This window comes from Apis cerana, linkage group LG8 (assembly GCF_029169275.1).
Source record: "Apis cerana isolate GH-2021 linkage group LG8, AcerK_1.0, whole genome shotgun sequence".
NCBI classification, from domain to species: Eukaryota; Metazoa; Arthropoda; class Insecta; order Hymenoptera; family Apidae; genus Apis; species Apis cerana.
In genome coordinates, this window is record NC_083859.1 from 10,173,098 (window position 1) to 10,198,002 (window position 24,905).

At 41.3% G+C, this 24,905-nt stretch overlaps 1 protein-coding gene across 8 annotated transcripts in view; it reads left to right on the plus strand.

Moving 5' to 3' along the window:
- The window catches only part of LOC108002596 (uncharacterized), a 352,190-nt gene that overhangs the window by 91,668 nt on the left and 235,617 nt on the right, over window positions 1-24,905 (plus strand). For 6 of the 8 annotated variants that reach the window (XM_062078870.1, XM_062078876.1, XM_062078872.1 and 3 more), the window contains one exon: window positions 17,763-17,862. The exons of the other annotated variants lie outside the window; for them this stretch is intronic. The gene's annotated coding sequence lies outside the window, so the exon portion shown is untranslated. The remainder of the gene's footprint in view (window positions 1-17,762; window positions 17,863-24,905) is intronic. 8 annotated transcript variants of the gene reach the window in all.

Consider the following 24,905-nt stretch of genomic DNA (forward strand, 5'->3'; position numbering starts at 1 on the left):
TCCTTTTAGGTTAGGTTGACGAAAGAATATGAAATTAGGAGAGAATTCGCTGAATTTGGCATCATCCATCTTTTCGTAATTAATTGTATTCATTGTAGATCAGGATTATTGATGTATTTGCGGAGGATTTAGAGGTTAATTCGTAATTCGAAAGTTGTACAAGAATATTCGATGTTTATTCGAGTTATAATCGATTGAGATTGGATCAAAGACGAATATATGTATCATTTCTATAAACAGGATATCGTAATTTCAATTTCGGCTTAAATTTGTTAACACGAGATGTAAGATCATATAATTTCCGTTATATGATTCCTTTGTGTTCCCTAACGTCGAACTGGCGATCTTTGTGGAGCGACTTTTCTCGCAACGCGAAAGGAAACGACGAAGAGGGAGGGATTAATTGGCGCAGCGTATAATCGAGGGACGAAAGGGGAGGAAATTAAATTATTTGCCACTTAACACGATTCCTTTGATATCCATTGGACATACCGTCTCGTGGGCGCAAGGGGATGGTTCAGCTGGCGCGATAAAAAAGAAATTTTCAAAGGAGGGAGCGTTCGATCCCTGAAAGCGACGTAAGAACCCTCGATCTTCCTTCCACGAAAACGAAGAGGATAATTTTCTCCTCTCCGCGGGAAGATCCAACTGCTGGATCTCTCCAATCTGTATTCAACCCGATAAACTTACTGTCAAGTTTAACGGATCTTTCATTCGAGGAAACTTCTTTCTCCCTTCCATTTCCCTTCCGTCGCAACGAACAATTTCCGACCAGTTCAATTTCGCGAATAGGAAACAATAAATTTACAAAAAAAAAAAAAAAAAAGAAAAAGAAAAAAGTTTACTCTTTCCACGAGTAAGTCGAGCAACTTGGAGGAAATAAGTTTATTCCTTCGCGAAACTTTTACAGTTTTTCTTAATTAATTAAAGTGCTCTTAATATGCATAGATAAAATCTCTTCATCGTTGCATCTTTTGCGACTGATTAAATACTGCAATCGCTAATTATACCGTAATCTCTTAATTCACGCTTCACCAACATCTGATAAACATACGATTGAACGAACAACACACATCTATATATATCAGTTTCATCGATAAACAGAAATTTCTTTTTTCGAAAATGCAAAGAGAGATTCGCACGAATCAATTGGTTCTCTCTGGTGAAACAACAAACTTAGTCTCCTCTTGGCTATCGAATCAATTTATAAGCGTGTTCAGTCGACTCGATGGTTAAAGAGGAGGGAAATATCTCTACGCTCGCGAATTACTCGATAATAAAATCGCTCGCGGTCAGAAATTCGTTCTGCTCGAACGAATCGTCCGCGTCACTCGAGATGATTAATTCCTCGGAAGACAGGCTCGTGACGACGAGCCAGGACGAATTTATGCGAACAGAAATACCCGGTGATACGTTATCGAGTTTTTAATTCCGACCTTTTTAACTTCGCCTCGATGATGTATCGCGTTTTTAAATCCGAGTTTAGACACGCGAATATTCTCCGATGATATATATATATATATATATGTGCAAAGACTACTCTGCAAAAGCAGAATAGTCGGATCGGATCTTTTCTCCAAAGCGGAAGCAATTTTTTCGGATTTAACGGAATGATCGCCTGATCCGTTACGTCCTTGCATGTCAAAATTTGTAACTTGGAGCTCTCACGAACGACCATCCATAATGGAATTAAGCACGCGGAAAGCTTAACCGGTAAAACCGGTTTAAAACATTGCCTCCTCTACGTGTTTGCGTTCTTTCCCCCTCTTTCGATTCGATCGAGAGAATTTCCATTTTCGAATCGTTGAGAGAAGAAGAAGAAAGAGAGAAAAGAAAGAAAGCGATTTTTTAAACAAAGAAAGTACACGCAAAAGGAGGGCAAAAATTAGGCGACTATTTCTACCTCCTCCTCCTCTTCCTCCCCAGAGGATCCAATGTTCCGTTTGTAAGATACGTTATTGCACGTGAACGCACTGGGGAGTGTAAAATACTGTTTGACTAAGCTGAATTAATAGAACGGTCGAAGGGCTACTTCGTTAGGAAAGTTCCGCCAGCGAATATTCTACGTTACGTGCAGCTATATAAATGGACTTTTCCGAATACAAATATAAATCAATATACTTTCGCTTTCCACGTGTTACCTCCTATGAACACCCCTTCTATGATCCCATATATCTCATCAACCCTTTTTCGCCCGTCACATCCAATTAAATCCATTTGATACCCTCTCGTGGAATCTCTCTTACTCTCCAAACCGGTCGAAGATTCGGGAAGACATGCAAAGTCGAACGAGAATCATCCCTCGAGCGATAGATGCTCGTTAGAAGGGGTCTCCCCTCCCCGAGAAGGCCTTCTGTGACCAGATATCGATCTGGAGTATTAATAAAATAACAACAGCGTGAAACTGGTGGTCGGGGGAGGAGGAGGAGGCGCTTTCAATTTTCTCCATTTAGGCCGTAATGAAGGAGAGTGGCAGAGCCCCGCGAGGGCGCGAAGAAAGCGAGGGTAAGCCGAGAACAACCCCTCCAACGCCTCCATCCGAGGTCTGGTCCCCGCTCAACCTGGCTGCTCACAGCCAGAGTTTCTGTCGCGGTGTTTCGCGCGACAGAACTTATCTAATATAGCCAGGGATCCACCCTCGCGTCGCCGACAAACCTGTACAGGGATCCCCGGCTCCCATTATGCCGCCACGCAGTCGCACTTTCCCGAACTTGGCTCGCGTTAAGGAGGAGGCCGGCCGGCTCCACAAAGAGGAAAGCCGTCGCGAATATAAAACAACTCTTCCTTTCTCTCTCCCTCTCCCTCCCTTCTTCTCTTTCCGTGCAATATTACACGTGGAGGGAATTCGAGGCGAATTTTAAGTAGATCGATCCCACGTTAATTTTTCGAGGTTATACAATGGCGGAGAGGACGTTAAAGTCGTTATGTTAAATTATATACTTCGTTAATCGGATAATCTCTTTAATTTTTTTTCCAAGAGAGGTTTAAATTTAAGTTTAAGAGGAAAACGAATTCCAATTTCTCGGGAAAATATGGATCGTCGGAGAAAAAAATCGATCGTTGCGTGAACGCGCGATAAATTGGCACGTCTCTAGGAGGAGGGGAGAAACGCTGGAAATTAGCTCCCTCTTCGAGGGTCGACGAAGCGGGGAGAGAGAGAGAGAAGAAGAAAGGTACGTCTGTATCAAGGACACTTCCTCTACGCCATTCTGTCTGGCGCGGGTCATCTCTTTATTAGAAGCTAAATGGGGAAAATTGAAAGCGCCATATCGAAGGCCGCGTTGCTCGGCTGGTTGTCCGGTTGCGGGACTCGAAGTCGAAAATCGAGTAGATGGCGCTCCTTTCAACGCCTTTGTTTGCCCTATTAATCGTTGCACACGATTATCTCGAGATCTTCCATCTCGAGATTGTCTCCATTCTTGGAAATCGCGTTGTACGTTTCAAAGATGTTTCAAAGAAGAGATCGAAAGGAAACGGGAATCTAATTTTCGTCGTAGACGAGGCGAGATTTGTGAAATTTATTCGTATACGGAAAATGTTGCGGGGGGAGTTAGAGAGGCAAAAATAGGGTACTTAAAAACCGTTGCCATTTTTAATTGCAGCCAGGAAGAGGAACGTGGTGGGGGAGGATAACAAGGAGATTTTGGCATGGTTAAACGCGGCGGTTGCATAAATCCTGATAATCGCAACCCACTTTACGACCCATTACCGTTCGTTTTCCAACATTTCCGCAATTTTCCCCGCGAAATCCAGCCGGCACGACGGAAAAGGGAAAATTCTGTAAGCAATGGACCTATTATAACGGCGACCCGATTAAATGATTATTGGTTTCGGCCGCTGGTGAAATCGGCGGTGAAACGATCGGTTAAGTGAAAAACGATGTCCATTGCTTTTTCCATCCCCCCTTCTCCCATTACTTTTCCTCCTCCCCCTTTTTGTATCACGTTTCGGATGGAAATAAACCAAGGAAAATAATAAATTCCAAGCTAAAGGACGAAAGATAAAAAGCAAAATGCGCGAGCATCGACGAAATATCCGCAGGTTTACCGATCCTCTTTTTGAAAAAATGGTATATACGTATTTAAAACCTCTTTTAAAGCCTCTTGCCCCCCTCCCTCGCGAGAGCAAGAGAGCAATCTGCTCGAAGAAGCGGCAGCTTCGGCCGCTGGCCGGGGTGTAATTAGTTAATTAAGACGAGGACACCTCGAGAGCCATCTAAAAATCGTCGTCGTTCGACTCTGCGTAAAAGGGCGGAACGGCGGAACCTCTGAAAGGCGGTCTCTGAAGGCGCGAAGTGCAACCACTAGCGCACTCGAGCGCGCCTTGTTAATCCTCCATAGGCTGGTGCCCGGTTCACGGGGTGGAACGCCACCACTTAACTGCTCTCTTCGCAATTCTGCTCCCCTGCTTTTTTCATTGTTCATCCCCGATCGCTCTGTTGATTCTGATCGAGCGCGTTGAAACGTGCGAAATTTCCAAAATTTCTTTTTTCGCCCAAACGTCGATTCGTATCGTTTCCACTGCTTGAAAGGTTTTGGAATTTGATTACATTTAAGCCTGATTGCATACTCCTTGTACAGCCAAGGACTCGTATTCCTTTATCGATCGATAATTCCGTGGTATTTTAAAGATCTAACTCCCGAGTGCTCTTCTATTCGTTATCCCAACAACCAGTTGTAGCTAGCCACTGATATACGAGCAAGTAAATAGAATTCGTGATATTGTCTAAAAAAAATCACATATGTATATATATATATATATATATATGTGATTTTTATATATATATATATATATATTTTCTTTATATATATATATATATATAAAGTTTCGTTAACATTCGTAGAAATCTTCTCTGCGATTGCGCATCGATTCCGAGAAGCATTCGCAATTATACAAGCTCGATCGAAAATCCAAATAAGCCTCGCGTCAAAATATTTGCGTTGAATAAAAAACGTAACTCGTTACCCCCGCAGCGGAAAGCAATTTCACTGTAACAACAAACCTTCCCGGGGTAAAATTACCTCTTTCATTCGGTCTCACGAAGAGAAAGAACAGTCCGTTGAAATTCTATAACGCGGCTGGAGGAAAAAAATCTCCACATCTGCCCCTCTCTCTCTCTCTTCGAAAACAAAAATGGCGAAAAAAAGAACCGCGAAACAGAAGACGAAAGGAAAATACGATTTTGCGGGACCTAAACGTTTCCGTCGAGTCGAAACGAACGAGCGGTTGTTGAATCGCGCGCGTGAGCCCGTGCGGTGTACAAAGAATCCCAAAAGTTTGTTTCGCTTGTTTAGAATATTTCACGAAAGAGGAGGAGAGGGAGGGAAGAGAGAGAGAGAAGGAAGACAGATCTCGACTCGGACCACGAGGGCAGGAATTAAATGCGGCGAGCAACCATCCTCGTTTCTCTCCGTCCCTCTCCCGCACGCTGTCCCTCTCCACACAGTCTGACTTTCTTTCTCCGCCACTCGGGTCTCGTATTTAGGAAATTGCTAGCTCGGCTGCTCGAGTAATCGAGTGTTATTTTAAGAGCGAGAGCAATTAACGCTCTCACCGGTTACCCATGCAGCGAGCGTAATTCTCTCCGGGGGGATCCGCGAATATTTTTAACCGGTTGGGTGTAGGGGAGGAGGGGTGAGAGTGGAGGATGAGATATTCGAATTTTTCGAGAATCTTGTTGCAGAGATAGACACATGTACGTGCGTATTCTATGCTTTTCCTTTTTCTGTTTCTTTTTCTTTTTTGCCGCTCTTTGTTCTTTGTGTTCAGATGGAAAGAAAAAAGATACAATTTCTTCGGTGTTGTTTCATCGTGTGAAATATACGGTCGAATTTTGTCGAAGTTTGAAATTCGACGTTTGCTTCGAGTGGATCTTTTTTTTTTTTCGTTTCGAGTATATATAAAGTTTTAATAAATTTAAAACTTTCGTATTTGGATAGATTTCTCTCCCTCTACCCCCTTTCGTTCGCCAAGAAGTTCGCTCGTTGCGAACGCGAAATTAAAGAAATTAAAGATTAGGAAATTGGCGGATATTGTAAAGTAAAGTGAAACATCGTGAAAATCGTTTTTTGATCTCGGTAGGTAATTATTCCCCTAAAATTGATATTAATCTAATATTAACTTAATATAACTTATCAAACATCTAACGTCAATTTTGATCTAGTTCACTCGGGGAATAACCTAACTTTCCTATTAGCCCAATATACATATATATATATATACTCAGTTGGTTCTAACCGCGTCTAATCAAACATGGGTTCACTGTTATCCTTTTTAGAAAAAAATTCTTGTTGTTTTGATATTTTGAAAGTAATATTATAACAAACGGGATTCGTAGCTCAACTCTGATCCGATGTAAGAATCTTGTCGCAGTTTAGACCGACCCTGTGGTTTGATCTGAGCTACGTTTAATGCACTACAACCTGAAATCAATTGTTAATAATTTTGATCCAATCTAAGCTTAACTATACTTAGTCAAATCCAACATTTATACCGACATTGTTCTCGTACTCCAATTCTGATGATAATCTAATTTTAACCTAGTTTAAGTTTAACTTTAACCTAATTCTCTCCTATATTAGATTGGTTACCACGATTTTCTGATCTGCTCTCCCTTGTGACGACTAAGTGAAATAATTACTAGGACATATCGAATTTTTAGGAAAGACTAAACTCTTCAATTTTGACGTGATTTTCTCATTTTATACGAGAACAATCGGATAATCAAAAGAAGAAATTATACTTTTTATTTGCAAACGATTTCGAATCATTTCTCTAAAGTTAAAAGGAGCTATATTTTGTAAAATACGTTCCCTGTTTTTCTTTATTTCTTCTAAAGATTTTTTCGAATTAAAAAAGACGTAAAAAAAAAAAAGAAAAAGAAAATGCAAATATTTTTTTTAACGGATAATTAAAGTTTCTCTGTAAAAGTTAGATACATTTGATAAAATTGTTGTAAGTAACGTAGATTGGGGGAGCGTTCAACGTTAACATCGAATTTTCCTGCGGATGAAATTCGCTCATGCTAATTGGCCCGCGAAACAACGGCGTTGCGTCAGAAATAACATTCGACTAATCTAAATTCTAATTTCCTCCTAATTAGCATGTAGTTTCTAGAAGCTTTCGCCCCCTACCCCCTCCCCCCTCCCCAGCATTATTGCATTAGTCACGTGTCTGGTGAATGTCATATTACCTTGCTTCGTGCCGTAAGATTACCCGATATCAGATCGCATAACGCGGGAAAGGGAACGTGAGCCACTAGGAATTGCGATAGCAGAGTCATCTGGGGATCCCTAGATTGGATATCATCATAAGATGCCGCTTCGCTTGATGGCGAACGGCTACACGTCTATTTTGGAGAGAGGTTTTTTTCTCACAAACTCTTAGCTTTTCGACTCGATAATTCGATGATAAAAATATCATCCAGTAAGAGATTTACTTGAAATCAATTAATCTGTTATTATCTCAGAAATAATGGACAAAATGTGTTATCGTCGAAGCATCGAAAGTAATTATTCTCTATATACTTTCGACCTCAAAAAAAGGAAGAAAGAAAGAAAGAGAGAAAGAGCAAGCAAACAGAGCCTGGTTCCCAAATTAATTAAATCCCGTTCGACTAATTTCTGATCGTTGCGTGCACGTTCCTATTGTACGTATGTGCGTTTAGTTGCACGTGATAGAGATGGACAAGGAAAAGGGAGCGGAAGAGAACGTAAACAAATTGAAATTGTTGGAAACAAAGGATTCGGGAAATCGAGTAAAAACTATCCTCGTCCCTGCTCGAGATTTCGAATTTACGAAATTATCGAGTTTCAGCCAGGAGTTTCAATTTCAACGGGCGGTCGCTCGAAATAATTTCATCGTTAATTTCACCCCCGGCCCGTTTTATTGCCTCGTATCACACCGCCGGGTGTGAACACGGGTGTAAAAGTGTGGCGGAACGTGTGTCCGTTTCGCACGCTAGCAGGTGACAGCACGCGACATTAGGCCAGGAATGCTCGGGCCCGAGAACCGTTTGCTTAGTCACAGGAAGCTTGCTCCATCGAGCGGAAGTGTTCGATAGAACGCCCTCCGCCCGGCCCTGCCTTCACGCTTCCCACCCTCGATGCGATTTTACGAAATTCGTCGAGGAAATTATTTGGAAATTAGAAACGCTTTGTTCCCGTGGATAAATGTTGATACGTTTGACGTGAGGTAAAAATGATACGAAATTCTAAAGTTTGCCTTCAATTTTATGATGTAATTTTACGACAGGAGAGTGGATCTGAAACCGCGTAACTTTTCAGGTGGGATATATTCTTCAAGGTAAACGAATCTTGCTGGAAAATCAGGCTTCTCGACATGCGTCGAGAAACAACATGCGACAATAAATGTTTAATCGTTTTTAATAATTCCATCCGCGTTCGCACGTGAGTGTGGCATGTTCAGTTGCCAGATTGTGATCGCCTGTTCCTGATTACGCGAGGATAGTTTGCAAATTCCATTTCTTCCATCCTTTTCGTCGTTATTGTGTACGAAGAGAATAATAAGAATTGCGGAATTCAAGAAAGGTAACTTTACAGGTCTAATCTTGTATTGTATTGTAAATTTTCCATTCACAATTATTGAGAAAAATTCTTAAGTTTCATATTTCTCCAATTGTTGCTTTTTTCTTGAACAAATCGTTGAAATTCTACGGAATAGAATGAAAAGAATCGCGGTTTTCCTTTTCCTTTCAAGCCATTTCCCGAAAAATGGCACGCCTCTAATTATTCTCCCCAAAAAGTTGGAACTTGGCGAAATCGTATAACAAAGTATTCAACACAGTGAATTGAATTCGTAGAAATGGACGCGTGGAACACGTCTCTCCAACTTTTTCAACGAGGCCAACTTTTTTATCAACGCGCTGGCGACCGTAAAAAGAGGAACGTTGTAATCGTTGGCTATAATCTCTGCCATCTGTCGCGCGTAGAAAACGCAAAGTTAATCGGTGGCGATGCTCCTTGGATAATCATTTCAGAGTGAACATTATATTTTCTATCTGGAATCAATTTTTCTTCGCGCGTTTCATGTTTTAAACACTCGCGTGGCAAAAATTTAAATAAATAATAATAACGTTTAACCCTTTACACTCCATGCCTTTTCATTTTACAGCCAACTCGAAATGATTTCAGGCACGAATCAACGTATATAAAATTTTTATATTCCAATATTTTACGTATGTTTACATGGAAAGAAGGAAAATTTTGTATTAAAATGTGTATCGTTGTTTTGCGATATTTTAATAATAAAGTAATTATCAAGATGCACCCTCGATTCGTCAGGGCAAGCATTCTATTCTACTTCCATCGCTATTTTCTCTATCGTCGAATAGAAATAATTTCGTTATCCAATAACGAAAAATCAAATCATCTTCGCTCCAACTAATTTCATTACCACGCTTAAAACTCAAGAACTTTGAAAATAATATTTCTATCGCCATTTGTTTTGATTGTCAAACTCGGGCCGAAAATATAGTTCGATCCGCGACCACGGTCTAATTTGAGATAAAAAAATCTAACCATTCGACAGTGTATTATTCTGTATAAGATTATACAGCTTAGGAATTTATTCGAAGCGATATTTAAAAAAAATCAAATTGTCGACAGCGAAAACGATAATTAAAGTATATACGAGTTTGGCCGAATGAATATATTTCAATTAATTAAACATTTGAAGTATGCGAAGAAAAGTAAAGGTACAACTATGAATGTTGCTGACAACGTTGAATAATAAAACCACAAATAAAATTTCGATGAACTTTAAATTCTACAGCACGAATGTAAATAAACATTATCGCATCGATCCGAACGAGAGTCACCATTCGAGCGCAATACTCCATTTTTCGATGATCAATGCTGAGAATTTGTTCCAATTTCAACGAGAACTCGCTTCAACGGGTGGAACGAGCATAATTTTCCGAAAGGAGCGTGCGTCGATCGAGAAAAGCGATCGCAATTCCGCACATGGACGTGATTATTCGTGTTTTACGTTGTGTTCCAGCGTTATGAATAAAAAATATGCCATCAGCCATCCGAATACCGGTGTTTATGCACTTTATCAAAGTAATAACGGATCGTTAGGGATGGCGGAGCCGCGATTGCACGACCCTCGCCAATGTGCACGCGAGTTTCGTGCATGCGACAAGATCTCGAGATCCGATACGAGGAACAGGAAAACAGATTTTAATGCCCTCTCAAATCGGCCCTCCAAAGTTTGTTATTGAAAGTAGTTTCGATTACGTGTAGTTTGATTGCCGTATTGCTAATAAACTACACGTATATTTCTTATCGAGAATAGGCGGGGAAAAATCGAAGCTCGCTTTCTCGAAAGAATTCGAATTTCTCCTGCCTGTAATTGGTATTTCTTTCCAGAAGAAAAAGGAAAACGGAATCTTCAAGCTGTCGTACATTTTATCGGAAATTCAGGAGGAAAGGCAGGGGATCGAGGTCCAAAAATCCAATTCCATATCCCTAATTAAATGTCCATTCACCATTCTACCCGTCGCAAACCCGAAACGTTGAAACGCGCCGCCCCTGAACGGCGGCAACCAGGCCGGATGGCAACTTCGTTCAGCCATTCTTCAAAGAAAGAGGCTCCGTAAACGCTCCCCTCAGGAATTCATATATTCCCGTCTAGGCCATAACTGTAACAGCCATCTGCCGAGCTGTCAGCAGCCCGTCGCGTCGCCAGACTGCCGCGAAACGCGGCCGTGACGCTTTTCCACGGGATTCAAATTGCACCGTGAGAGAGAGAGGGGGTCCTCGTTGCTTTTCCACCGCCCTTTATCCACCCCCGCCGCTTAACGTTTTCGAAACTTAACCGTTTCCGTTCCCTCGTGTCGTGAAGGGGACAGTCCCTTGCCCCCTCCCCAAGTTTCGACGACAGTTCGAGAGGAGAAACCCTCCGACCAGGCTTTCGTGAAAACCCCGCGTTTTCGACCAGCGTTTGTCCGGCTAACTCTCGCGAGAGTTGGACCATCGTGTTTGACCATCGCCATCACCTCGAAAGGGGATCGATACGTTATTCCCAAGTTTCCCCCCGTGGGGAGCTTCGTTCTTTCCTCGATTGTTTTAACCCTTATCGGTTATTCCGACAGAGAGTGGATACTTGGCGGTAATTATTCAACAGAGAGGGGCTCCGACCTTTCCTCTATCTCAAAGATTCGATCAATGATTAATAATTAAACGGTATTCTTCTACATAATATATCCTCTTCTTCTCTCGATGAGCAACAAATATATACACCCAATGTAAAAATCAGTTCGATCATTCGTTTCCTCTTCCAAGGATTAAAACTTGCAACGATCGAACGAAAACGTTGCTTGAAACGCAACTGTTGACGACTCGCCCCTTTAAACGGATCGACTGACAACGATTCGGCCAATCGACGAACTCATTCCAAGTCAAACGGAAGAAACAAGAGGTCAAACGTTTGTGCGATCGAATTATTTATTATATCGGTCGGTTGATACGTTACTCTGCCACGTATTTATGGGTGGTGCACGTGCACGCGAACAGGGGCGGTCGTGCAGCACGCAGCCAGTTTCTGTTTCCCACCCCCTGGTGGCTTTTAAAAGGCCTCCCCTGGGGGAGAGGGAGGGGGCGGAAGAGGCCATTTAAGCCTCGGTACCCTGGCTGAATGACACAAAGGTGCTGCGTTCAACCGGCCCCCTCCGTCCCCTCCGTTGTGGTTACACGGTTACGCTGGCGTAAATAGTCAGTTCGCTAGGTCGCCCCCCTTTGCTCTAATCACGCGTTCTTCTTCCCTAGTCGGGGAAACTCGTTTCACGGGCCCCGTTTTTCGTTCGAAGATGATATTGGATTATCGATCGATCGGTTTCGACGATTACCATCGCGTCCCACGGATTTGCACGCGTTGTTTGAGGATGATAATAGGGGTACAGCGTGGAGAATGTAGGAATAACGAAGCGAATAATTTTTCAAAGGACCGATTATTATACACGGTGTGAAAAGAACTCTCGACGAGACGAGTCTTTTACAGTTAAAATGATTTCACGCATAAATTGAAACGTTTTATATTTTAACGTCTTATGTATTTATATATATATACAGAGAGAGAGAGAATGAGAATTTGTTGAATATTGAATCCATGATTCTTTCTCCTTCTCTCACTTCATCTCTGCTTTCCTTCCTCCACCGTCAATTATTCTTTATAGAATAGAAATGATTTCGATAACGAACAATCCATTTTCAGCTTGAGCTAATTTCATTTCTCTGCTTAGAAAATTCAAAAAAAGTAACATCTGATTTGTGACAAGAAAATTCTAACCATTCGAGTTTTAGAATTATATACGTTAAACGAATGGATTGAAACATCTCTTATCAGAGTTATGATGCGTCAAAGCAGGTGGTCGAGCAAAGGCGTATTAACATTTCGAGGAAAAGTCGAAGAAAAAGATATTCCACCTCGACAGCAGAATCATTAGGAGTTGCGATATCAGGTTGTATCGGAGATGGGATATCTTCTCCACGAGTCGGATACTCGTCCTCCACCTCGGATAATCAGAGCTGCCAATTAATAACGTTGCTACGAGTTTACTAACGAGTGGCTGGGCTATTGCACGCCGCATTTTGGATGATAATGAACGAAACACTCGTCCTCCCCTACCCCCGATCCATTAGGAGAAACGAAACCACGTATCTGTGCGGCGTTCGTGATTTCGAGATCGATAACAGGTGATGGGGGTGGGATGGCGCGAATCGGACGATCGAAATCCGACGTTGGCCTCGATAACAAGCATTCGCTGCAACATTATCGACGCGGCATGATGGATGTACTTACTCGTCGCCTCTTCCCCTCTTCCTCCCCCTTGTTTCCCCCTCCCCAATTCGATTCTTCCCGATCGAAACGGTTCTATGAAATTTCCACCACGGTTCCAGGACTCGCTTTCATTCACAATCATTCGAAATCCTTCGATTTTTTATCAATCGAAATTCTGCGTCGACGAGTCTGCATCTTCGATTCGAAACGTCCAATCGAGCCATCTGATCTTTGGGACGGAATCTCTTCGAGGTCAATCGTGAAGGGTGAAGGAAGGGATTCGTCCCTCTGTTTCTCGTATTCCTTCCTTCCACTCTCTCTCCCTTTCTTCTTCTCGCGTAAGTCGATCCAACAGACGCGTACACGATACGCAAAGCGGATCACAATGGCGTCTCTCTCCTCGCCACGGATAATAACGAATCGTGATGGCAATGGCGTTTCAATCAGCTGATCCTTCTCTCCTTCTATCTCAACTGTGAATCATTTTTAATAATAATTTTGTCTCAACGGAATAATTTTCGAAATAATTTTAATTACTGGGCGAATAATTTTTGAATTCGAATTACTTTCCCGCCATTCCAGACAACGTTCTTTTTAAGAAGAGTCGCGACAATTTCGAGCGATACAGCGTCTTTGCACTCCAGCTTAGGAAATCGAAGCTACTGAAATAATTTGCACAAGTGCAAAAAGTGGTAGCGACGATTTAAAATTTTAATTTGGAAGACGAGGAGAGTTCAGATGAGTATCGAGAAAGTTCGATGAGTCAGTCAGAGAAGAACTGGCAGAAAGATCGGGAGTCACGAGACATCTATCTGAAACAATCTCGTATAATACTTGCACGTAATAAAATTTTGAATTTGAAAAAACAAGGGGAGGAAAGAAGTTACTTGTACAGCTAATAAAAAGATACAATTTCCGAATAATTTCGATGGATTAAAAGCTCGAAAGAGTAGTAAAAAATAGTTAGAATTGAAAAAAAAGGAAGAGGGATAAAGGAAACAGGGACTAAACGTCGATGAGAGGAGGGGCGATGCAACGAAAATATCGAGTTGAAGGGGTGGCGAGGAATAACGAAAACGAAAGCAAAAGGGAGAGCGAGTGGTATTATAACTGACGAAAAATTGGAACGGTACGGAACGTGGCCTTGGGAAAAATGCGGTTTCGAAGGGGAGGAGGGGGAGGAGAGGCAATGGAGGGGGGACAAGCACTTTCGCTCGAGCGGGAAACGTGGAGTACAGGTGAGAAAGGGAAACACAAATGATGGAATAATGGAAAGGAGGCGAAATTAAATTTATGACGGAGAGAAGTCATCCGCTTCTATTCCCATTCTGCTCTTTCCAGCGCGCTAATAATAATATATATATATGCAGGCTGCGCTTCGACTAGCAGATTTCGATAGAGCTTGGGGATGAAACAGATTTAAGGGAGGGCGCCAACCCTGTTTGGTTAACTCCGTTTGATTGACGGTTGAAAGGCGTCGATGGTTGACTGGACTGGAAGCATGGAAAATTTCCTTTCCTTCCACGTCGGATGCGGTTGTCGGGATCGAACGTCCTTCGAGCGAACGCAAAAAATATCCCGTTAAAAGCGTTGAAACATTTTTGGAATTTCTTGTGAATCTATGCTGCGGAAGAGCTAATAATCTGAATATAATATATTTCAAAACATCGTTAAAAATTATTTATGACTTGACTGCTCGAAACGCGAGGTTACATTTATAAATTAAACTTAAACCCGTTACGCGATTAACGTAGATAAATAAAAAGAAAAATTTTGTATCGATAAGTTAGAATTCTCTGGATTCAACGGTTGTCGTTTTGGATCAGTGACTATATAGAAGTATGGAAGAGAAAAATGCGCGTGAAAATATTCCTTCATCCAACCAGGCTTCTTTCCATCCAACAGTGAACAACACCTGTCAGAATCGATCTTCGAATTCCTGATAGTTGGAACGGATGTTGGAACAATGCTTTTTTCTTTCGCCTCCAGCATTCAGCCTTCCTTTTCTACGTCCCCTTCCCACTTTCGTTCTTCGCCTTTTCACCCACGTGGCCATCTTTTACTCACTGGTCCGGCTTCCAGCTGGCTTCCACGCCGCCGTTCACAATGAAATTTTATAGAAACGGCCGCGCCCACTTTCTCATTAAAGCAATTAGTACCTGTGTAGCTGTAGTACAGTAGCTCGGCTCATCTCGGCTCGTCCATTCCTTCGTGGCGCGTCCCTTCCTTTTCTCCCTTCCTTTTTCCCCCCTTGTTCGCGCCCCACCCCCTGCTTTTTTCACCCCGCCACGAAGCGGAGAAATTAAACGGAATTTTCTCGCGAGCAGAGGATGGACGAGACGATGGCGTGTCGTATATTAATCCATCGTGGATCATCGTGTCGCTGCGAGGTCGAGATTAGCAGTTCCTTCGAGGATACGAGGTTGAAACGTAGTCGAGATTTCTGTTAAGCGCAGAATCAAGTATATTCGTCACGTTTTTTTTTTTTCATATGGCACGAGCGATTCTACTGCCTCGTATTGTTAATCCGTTTATTTCACGTATGGAAGGAAGGAGAGTTTGATAAGGGTAAATTAGAAGACGAAAAATTGGAGAATCGATCGAGATGTGTATTTTCAATTTGTATTTATTTTAATTTTTTTTTTCATCTGGTACCACTTTCGAATCGTATGAAAGGAAGGAAGAAAAGAATAAATTAGATCGAGGAAAAATTGCAGACGTAAGCAACGATCGAGATGTGTATTTTTAATTTGTATTTATTTTAATTTCTTTTTTTTCATCTGGTACCACTCGTATGGAGGAAAGATAAGAATAATGATAAGAATAAATCGAAGACGAAAAATTGCAGAATCGTATAGGCATCGATTGAGATATTTTTAATTTTATTTTAATTTTTTCTTTTTTTTATCTGGCACAAATGACCCAAGTTGTATGGAAGGAATAAAGTAGATCGAAGACAAAAAATTGTAGATATAGGCATCGATCGAGATATGTATTTTTAATTTGTATTTATTTTAATTTTTTTTTTCTAGTTCCACTCTTTCGTATGGAGGAAAGTCTGATAAGAATAAATCGAAGACGAAAAATTGCAGAATTGTATAACCATCGATAGAGATTTTTTTTATTTTTATTTATTTTAATTTTTTCTTTTTTTTATCTGGCACAAATGATTATCATTGTTTCTCAAGTTGTATGGAAGAAAAAAATTGCGGATATAGGCATCGATCGAGATATTTTTAATTTTTGTTTATTTTAATTTTTTCTTTTTTTCATCTGGCACGAATGACTGTCATTGTCTCTCGAGTCGTGGAATGGAAGAAAGGAAAGTCCGATAGGAATAAATTAATGTATTTATTTCAATATTTGATAGAATCAGCACTTACTTATTTTTTACAACGAGATGGAAATTACATTTCTTCCTTCGAGCGTGTTGATAGCGTGCGATGGAAAAATCGATCGATAAAATTTTGAGCAACTCCGAATCGAATTTTCTGTCAAACTTTAGCCTGTTAATAGCGTTAAACTTTAGTCAACTGGAATTATTTATCAAATTGAAAGCAGCTTATCGACGTTAAATTTAAACTACGAGTTGCTAGGATGAATCGTTGTAAGATTGGAAAATAAAATTGAAAAAATTGTCGCAAAACGAGATTAAAAGAGACGATGACTCTTACGAATCTCGATCTCATTCCCTCGTGCTTTCACGCGAGGGTGGTTCTTTTAAAATAATTTAAAAAAAGAAACTCTAAAGGAAGAAAATTTTGTTCAATTCTTCGAAATCGTGTTTTACATTTGAAAATTGTTTGAAAAAAAAATTGCCAGTAATTTAGAAACGCAAACATGGCCGTCTCCGCTACCTTCGCGTTAGCCTGTCAACGCAATTAAAAATATGAATTCAAGCACACGGGAGAAGGAACGGGAGAGCACGATTTTAAACAGGGGGCTAACACGTATGCAGATGCAAAAATTACTAGGATTCATAGCGGCGTAATTATGCATCCGACCAAAGTTACACGTTTTTCAACGGAGACCAGTTGACCCGTTTTCGTTTCGTTCCCACCACCACCACCACCACCACCACCACCACAACGCCCCACCGCGTGTTATCTTCCGTTGTTGTCCGCGTGGAACGCGTGTCCCGAAGTTTGCGCGATTTTTCATCCCCGTTCTATTGATCACTCCCTTTTAGTTCCGCGGCTTTTTTTCACTCGTTCGCCCTGCCTCGGCCGCGATTGGATTTAAAAAGAGAGGGGGAGACAGGCGAGAAAACCAATGAAACATTACGCGGTAAAAGAAAAAAAGGAAAAAAACGAAAAAGGGAACAAACATATCTCTCTTTCTTCCGTGAAAAATATTTAGCCTATATTTTTTTCGGCCAATCTTTCTTTTTTCTTAATTATCGTTTCTTTAAAAAAAAGAGAAAAGAAGAAATATCTTTTACCTGACGAAATTATTGTATTTTATCATGAAATTATGGAGGAAATCGGTTCGTTGAAATGGTAGGCTCCATTTAACGACAACAGAGGGGGTACGCTGGTCCGCTTAACCCCTTTAAAAACTGGTTTGGGCTTTATGCTTCCCTCTCCTGCCTCCTCCTGCCCTCCCCTCTTTTGTTCCCGCGCCTCGAATCATTTCGAACCGACACGTTTCCTTTGACGCTTTCCGCCTCGCTGTTCCGGCCACTTTGGAGACATTTGAACGTTTACCCGGATTGTAGCTGGTTTCTCGTGACACGAGCTGTTGTGAACCTACTCGACGACGTTTCGGCTTGATTCTCGGTTTATTAAAGAGAAGAGGGAGGGGAGGAACGAATCTTCCGATGAAGGATTGAGAAATTCAATTTGTCTGAGAGGAGAGACGCGATAAAAGTGATGCAATATTTATTGTAAGCTAGTTACAATGGATAATCTCGAGAAAAATGAATCGTTAATATCAACGATATTTAATTTTCTTTGTTTCAGAAATCGTAGAATGGTGTGTTGTTATGGATCCTCGTGCGCCGCACTCGCCCCTCGCTACTCGATCTGAACTCGATTCAAGGGGAAGCGAGTTTCGAAACGAGTAAGTGAATTCTATTTGCATCTGATATTTTTTATTATCCACGTAATTTACCGACATTTTCTAATAATTCGAGAGAAAGAAAGAGAAAGAGAGGAGGTTTAAATTACAAAACAGGTACAAACAGCAACAAGGAGGGATCGCGCTTTGATAAAATTTGCGAGGGCGCAGTTATTATCAGGGCGCTTTGTGTCTACCCTCGACAGTTTCGTCGGCCAGGAAAGGAGGATCCTTTGTGTCTGGTCATTTTTGCCGCGAGAACCCGTTTCATCGAGGCCGCTGCGCGTTTCGACGAGTCGCAAAAAAGGCCGATTGACCGAGCAACGGGCGCCATTGTCACCCGATTGGAAGAGAATCGTTTCGCTGAAGAAAATCCGCTTTCCTTTGCATTCGGCTTCCACCCTCCTCCGCCTTATCGCCCCATCTTCGAGAAAACGCCCCCCTCCACTCGGCCAACTGCCCCGTCTTTCCTTGTTTGCCCTCCCCCCTTGCTATCTTATTCTCCTTCCAAACCCTTTTTCCAAACTTGCTTGTTTCCTCGAACAATAGAGGACCGTGTTCGACTCTCAAGTTTCTCAGGAATATCGGCCAAATATCTCGTAATAATACTCATCTCTTTCGAATTTATCGATTCATAGGGCGAATTTACGAACTGGAAAAGCTAGCTTTTGCCGACAATCTTTCTCAACACCTCGTATCCCCGATGCAACAGCTGTTGCGCGAATATTTTCCCACGAAAGTACTGCTTAAACCACCTCTTGGCTTTCAATGGAAGCGTGGTTGGAACAAATAACTTGGCGCAATAACGGCTGTTATCGGTCGGAGGCCGGTCGTCCGTTATCTGGCCGTTTCTTCCATAGGAATGGAAAATGAACCGGTATCGAATAGCTGAGGCTATAATCAAGTCCCAACCCCGCCAACTGCTGCCCTAATTAACCCCCGGCTAACCCGCGAGTTAGGATTATTACTTGGACAGATAGAGAGAGGGACAAGCGCGTGTGTGTGCCGTCTGCACGCGTGGAGAAAGAAGTTGGAGAGGTGTCGTCTGGCGTGCTGCCAGCCATCCGTTTCCGTTCTCGTTCCTGTGGGAGCCGCCGACAGGAATTCAACGCGTTCAGACGTTACCGAGGGGGAAACTCTTTGAAAATTCTTGCAACTATCGATGTAAGCCTGCCCTCTTCCTCTTCGTTTTGTTTAATATATCGTACGTATATATGTGTATACAGGCGAATAGTTATTTCCGGGAGGAAAGTTGTTCGAAGCCAAGTCTCGTCCGCGCGAGACGGTTAACGAAGTGGCATCGAACTGGAGGCTGGAGTTTTGCTTGCTTACTTGAAAATTAGGAGCGGATCTCTCGGGGAATTGTGCTGGTAGGATAAGCCAGATTTGGGACAGCGGAGTATAGCGAGGAAGGGGCATATGTGTCTCGTTGAATTTCTTTATAAAATGATTGCTTGTTCTCTCTTACACGGACGATTTAGGAATTTAAGGGCGAGGAAGGAAGGATTATCCTTCCGTCGATTGAGAAGTCTGTTGTTTCCTTTGCGTGGTTCGCCATCATTGTTTGTTGGCGCGCGATTCGAAGAAACAAGGAGCAGTAACATGGTTAATTCGGGTTCGTTTTAAGGGAGGGGCGATAAGGATCGTTTCAAGGGTGGGATCGAGGGAGGCTGGGACGATAATACGTCTTTCCTGTCACGTAGCGGCCGATGGCATTATGATAATGCCGCGAATAAGAAGGATTCGGGAGAGGAAATGTGAACGATGAGTGAAGTGGCGGAGAGCAGGGGCGTAACTTTGCGCGCCCCTTCCGGGAATCTAATCGAAATTCGATTTTTCGTTTCGTCTCGAGTCGCGTTCGAATTCCTTCCGTTTAAACTTGAAAAAAGAAAGGAAGGAAGGAAGGAAGGAAGGAAGGAAGGAAAGTTTCTCGGTATAAAGTTATAGGTCGAGTCGAGGAGAATTAACTAATTTAAAAGGGGAATCAGTCGAGGCACGTTGCTCGGTGATTATCGATAACCAAACAATAGCTTCGTGGCTTTCAGTTTATCGGAATTTTTTCTTTTCTTTTCTTTTTTTTTTTTTTTTTTTTTCCCCGCTTTTATTGGCAATTTATGGTTCGATTCGAAGTTTATTTGGTTAGGTTTCGAGTTGTTCAAGGGAAATTGCGATCCTTTTTCTCGGATTAATACTGTACTTGGGAACAAGATTGATTATTTTTCAATACAATAGATCGTTTTTTTTACATTAATTATAATGGAGATATCTGGGAGTAATCGATTTCATCTTCTCGATAATTTTATTTGTGTAATTTTTATTTCCATTTCAATTCAAATCGTTCGAAAAGGATGGCAGATGCGAGATTTAAGAAAAAAGAGAAACAATTTCCCAAAACTATCTTTTCGATCGAACTTAAAATCGAACAAAATGTAAAATTTAAAATTGCGTGTTTAGAATGAAAAATTGTTGGTCAAAAAAAAAAAAAAGAAAGAAAGAAAAAAGAAAAATAGGGGGAGATTTGTTCGGTCTCGATTGAAAAATTGTAATAAAAATATTTTACAAAAGAGATAGAATAATAAAAGAAAGAACGATAAAATAGCGTGCACCAAAATATAAACTCAATTTCGAGAAGAATGGGCTTGTTGGTTCTCAATTACAGAACGGTTAGCACAATTTTACGCTTGTTTCCATTGTTCGTAAAAATTGGTATGATAGATACGTAAAAGGGGAAAAAGGGTTCAAACGGATCGAACTTCTTTTAACCGTAATGGAAAAAATTATTCTTATATGGATTAATATAATAATTTATCGTAGCCAATCTAATCTAATTCTGTTTCGATATGATATTGATCCAAAAGATAAAATTTCGAAATATTCGTGGAAATAATTCGCGATTCACGATTCACCAACTCGATCGAGAGAGTATCTCGCAGTTCCTCCGACGAGAAGTGAAGAAAGCCGATTAGAATCTCGACGTATTCCCAACGCATACGTCTCTATACTTTGAGATTTCTTGATATCAGCATAATTATCAAAATATTTAATCACCCAAGTCGGTGGTTATTCTCTCTCTCTCTCTTTCTCTTCGTCTTCGTCTTCACTGTTACTTTGCAGTCGTCTTTTGAAAACCGACTTATCTTCTACATCGGTATTCACGCTTTGATCATCCAGCGAACCTGAAGATAGTCTTCATTCCCCGTCAAGTAAAATATAGATTCGAAATAGCGACGAAATCTTGATCCCGGAGTTTCAGTAATTTAGATTCAAAACTTTGCCCCGAGTTGATTTAACCCAATTGAACTTGCCCCTTAAACGATTCCAATTTGCCACATGGCGCTACGTAAAAAGCGCTATTCATCTCTCTGCATCGATCATCTAACAACGATCATTTTGGATCTTAAAAGTCTTAGATAGAATGTGAGAAAAGGAATCATCGAAATTAATCTTTCCAACTTTTTTAACTCGCAGTTTCGACCGAACTCCCGATTTTTAACAATTGTTTTAATACTTGCAAACACAAGATTACACTTGATCTCGATTGACAATTGCAAACAAAGGAGCAAATCATCGATGCATTAACAGTCACTTCAAACTTCTTCGCTCTCTCTTCGATACGTTTTAATTATCAAAATTAATTTTTCCAACTTTTTTAATTCTCAATTTTGATTGAATTCTCAATTTTCAACGGCCATTTTAATACTTGCAAACACAAGATTACACTTAATCTCGATTTCCAAACCAAGGAGCAGGGGATCGCTCGATGAGGCAACCTCGATTTCCTTCCATCGTTTAGGATAATCTCAATTATCAAAATTAGTCTTTCCTTTAATTATAAAAATTAACTTTTTTAATTCGCAATTTTGACTCGCTATTTTCAATATTTTAATATTTATAAACATAAGATCACACACTTGATTTCAATTGATAGTTGCAAACGAAGAAGCAGATCCCTCGTTGCATTAACAGTCACCTCGGTTTTCTTCGCCTCTTTTTAACATTTTCTATTGAACTCTCTATTTCCAACACCTATTTTAATACTTACAAACATATATAAGATCACATGCTCGATTTCTTTCGCTCTTTTTTAATTCCCAGTTTCGATCGAACTCGCTATTTTCAATAATTATTTTGACAGTTCCAAACGAAAGAGCAGAGGATCCCTCGTTACATTAACACCTCGATTCCCTTCTTTTCTATTGAATATTTTCTATTGAATTCTCTATTTCCAACGCCTCTATTTCCAATCGTCATCTGTATTAACATCTTGATTTCCTTCTTTTTAACATTTTTTATTGAATTCTCTATTTCCAACGCCTCTATTTCCAACCGTCATCTCGATTTCTTTCGCTTTTTTTTAATTCCCAGTTTCGATCGCTATTTTCAATAATTATTTTGACAGTTCCAAACGAAAGAGCAGAGGATCCCTCGTTACATTAACACCTCGATTCCCTTCTTTTCTATTGAATATTTTCTATTGAATTCTCTATTTCCAACGCCTCTATTTCCAATCGTCATCTGTATTAACATCTTGATTTCCTTCTTTTTAACATTTTTTATTGAATTCTCTATTTCCAACGCCTCTATTTCCAACCGTCATCTCGATTTCTTTCGCTTTTTTTTAATTCCCAGTTTCGATCGAACTCGCTATTTTCAATAATTATTTTGACAGTTCCAAACGAAAGAGCAGAGGATCCCTCGTTACATTAACACCTCGATTCCCTTCTTTTTAACATTTTCTATTGAATTCTCTATTTCCAACATCTATTTTAATACTCACAAACACGTATAAGATCACATTGACTCGATCTCTATCGACAATTGCGAAGGAACGTTCGATGCGGCAACCGTCATCTCGATTTCTTTCGCTTTTTTTTAATTCCCAGTTTCGATCGCTATTTTCAATAATTATTTTGATACAAACATAAGATTACACTCGATCTCAATTGCAAACAAAAGAGCAGATCCCTGGTTGCATTAACACCTCGGTTTCCTTCGCCTCTTTTTAACATTTTCTATTGAACTCTCCATTTCCAACGCCTATTTTAATACTCACATATCACATTGACTCGATCTCTATCGACAATTGCGAACGAAGGAACGCACAGGATGCGGCGATTTCCTTCGCTCCCCGGATCGTTTAGGATCGTCTAGTCTTAATTGGACAGAAAGCTAATTAGACGACGGTGGTTGCGCGTCCGGCGAGGCAATCCAGGCTGAAAGCGGGCGAGCGAGATTTACGGCGAAGAAAAGGCCACTCTGGTGGGAGGCACAATCTCGGGGGAGGCCCTCCGCAAGATCTATGGCTCCTTCCAGGCTGCTCGACGATACAAACACCGGTAACGGCGTTGTATCCGCGGGGTTGCAGCGGGACACCCGTTAAATGAAATTCACGGGAGGGGGAGGAGGCCATCGTGGAAAAGGATCCACGTGCGCGCAGCGGCGGTCTGTGGAGCAAACGTTCCAATGGATTTTCGGCGGCGTCTGTACGCGGATTATATGAAACGCAAGCCCACGAAGAGACGGGAGGGGAGGGGCAGATTCGTGCAAAGCGAATCGATGGAAGAGGGGGATCGTAGGAACGTTAATTCGAATTGTCAAATATTGAAGCTACCGGCCAGTTGAATATCTAGTCGAAATCTGTCGCTCGACACGGTGTAATCCTATTACCGGGGCTTACCCTTTTTCACGGGGTGCACGGGTGTCGTCACGGTTTTCGCGCCCATTCGATCGATGCTTGGCTGAGAAGAACCCGATCGAGCCGAGTTTCTCGAAATGGATCTGGAGCTTTTATCTGGAAATCCTCGAATTTATTATCTCGTCGCGACTTAAGAAATTTTCTTCTCGAGGATCAGTTTATTATTATTATATATATATATATAGTTTTAAATAATTATCGTGCTCGTTTGTTTTCTTCTATCATTTTCTTGTAAGTATTAAAGGATTGGATCAAAGGGTAGGTTGGAATTCCTATTTCTTATAATTCGAATTTTTCAATCGACGACTGTTTATATTTTGTACTCGCGAGAGCTTGGAAAATTCACGAGTTCGTCGATCGCTCTCCTGTTTCTTCTATTTTATATTTCTCCTATTATATAGATCCATGTTAGGAAACGTTATAAATTAACCAATACACCAGGAGGAGCAAACTTAGGAACTCCAGACCCTGCTTCTTCCTGAACTTGAAAGAACGTTCAGCTTTTTCTCTCAGAGAAGCATTAAATATATTCTTTTCTTCTTCTTCCTCTTCAAGATCGAAACGTGAATACGAATAAGAAAGAACTGTAATCACGAATACGTATTACGAGTTAAAAATTTTCCTGTTCCCTATTTCTCTCATCTGTCTTCGTATATTTATAGAAAGAAAAAATCTTAAGGACAGACGCTTTCCTCCGCCCGCGAAACCACGTTCAATTTTTCACCGACGCTCCCTGCCATTTTCGTCAAGCGTTCTTCTCCACGATACGGTCTTGCTCCTGAAATATTGATCCCCCTCCCCAGCCGAAAGACGACGAGGGAGGACCAACACCGGCGAACTCGTGCAATATTTAATTATGTCAGTGAAATCTTGCAGCAGAGGCGATGGCGAGCTCGAAGCGAAGATCTTCGAATCTTCCCTTTTCACCTTACTCTTACTTTTAACGCAAATTATAACCGATCGATTATCGAAGATTAACACGCCTAATCTTCCCTTCTGCTCGATTGAACCGACGTGGAAAATTTAGATCAGAAAGATCCGACGATTTTAGACTTAGAGCGATTTTTGAAGAGGAGGGGGGAAGAAACGTTTGACTATCGCTTAGTTACGCGTTCATAGGCGAGCCTCGTTCTCACCTTCTCTCATGGTAATCACGGATAGGTGGGTAGGGTTAAGTAGCAGCGCACTCGAAACCGGGGACCTCCATTAGCCGCGATAGAGAGGCTGTGTTAAGAGTGTTAATGCGACTCCCGGGGCTCGTCGCTTCGCTGCCTCCGGTTAGGGTCGATTTCGGACGCAAACTGTTCCTCCGATTAGCGAGCGCGAATTTCCTCCCACCTTAACGCAATTC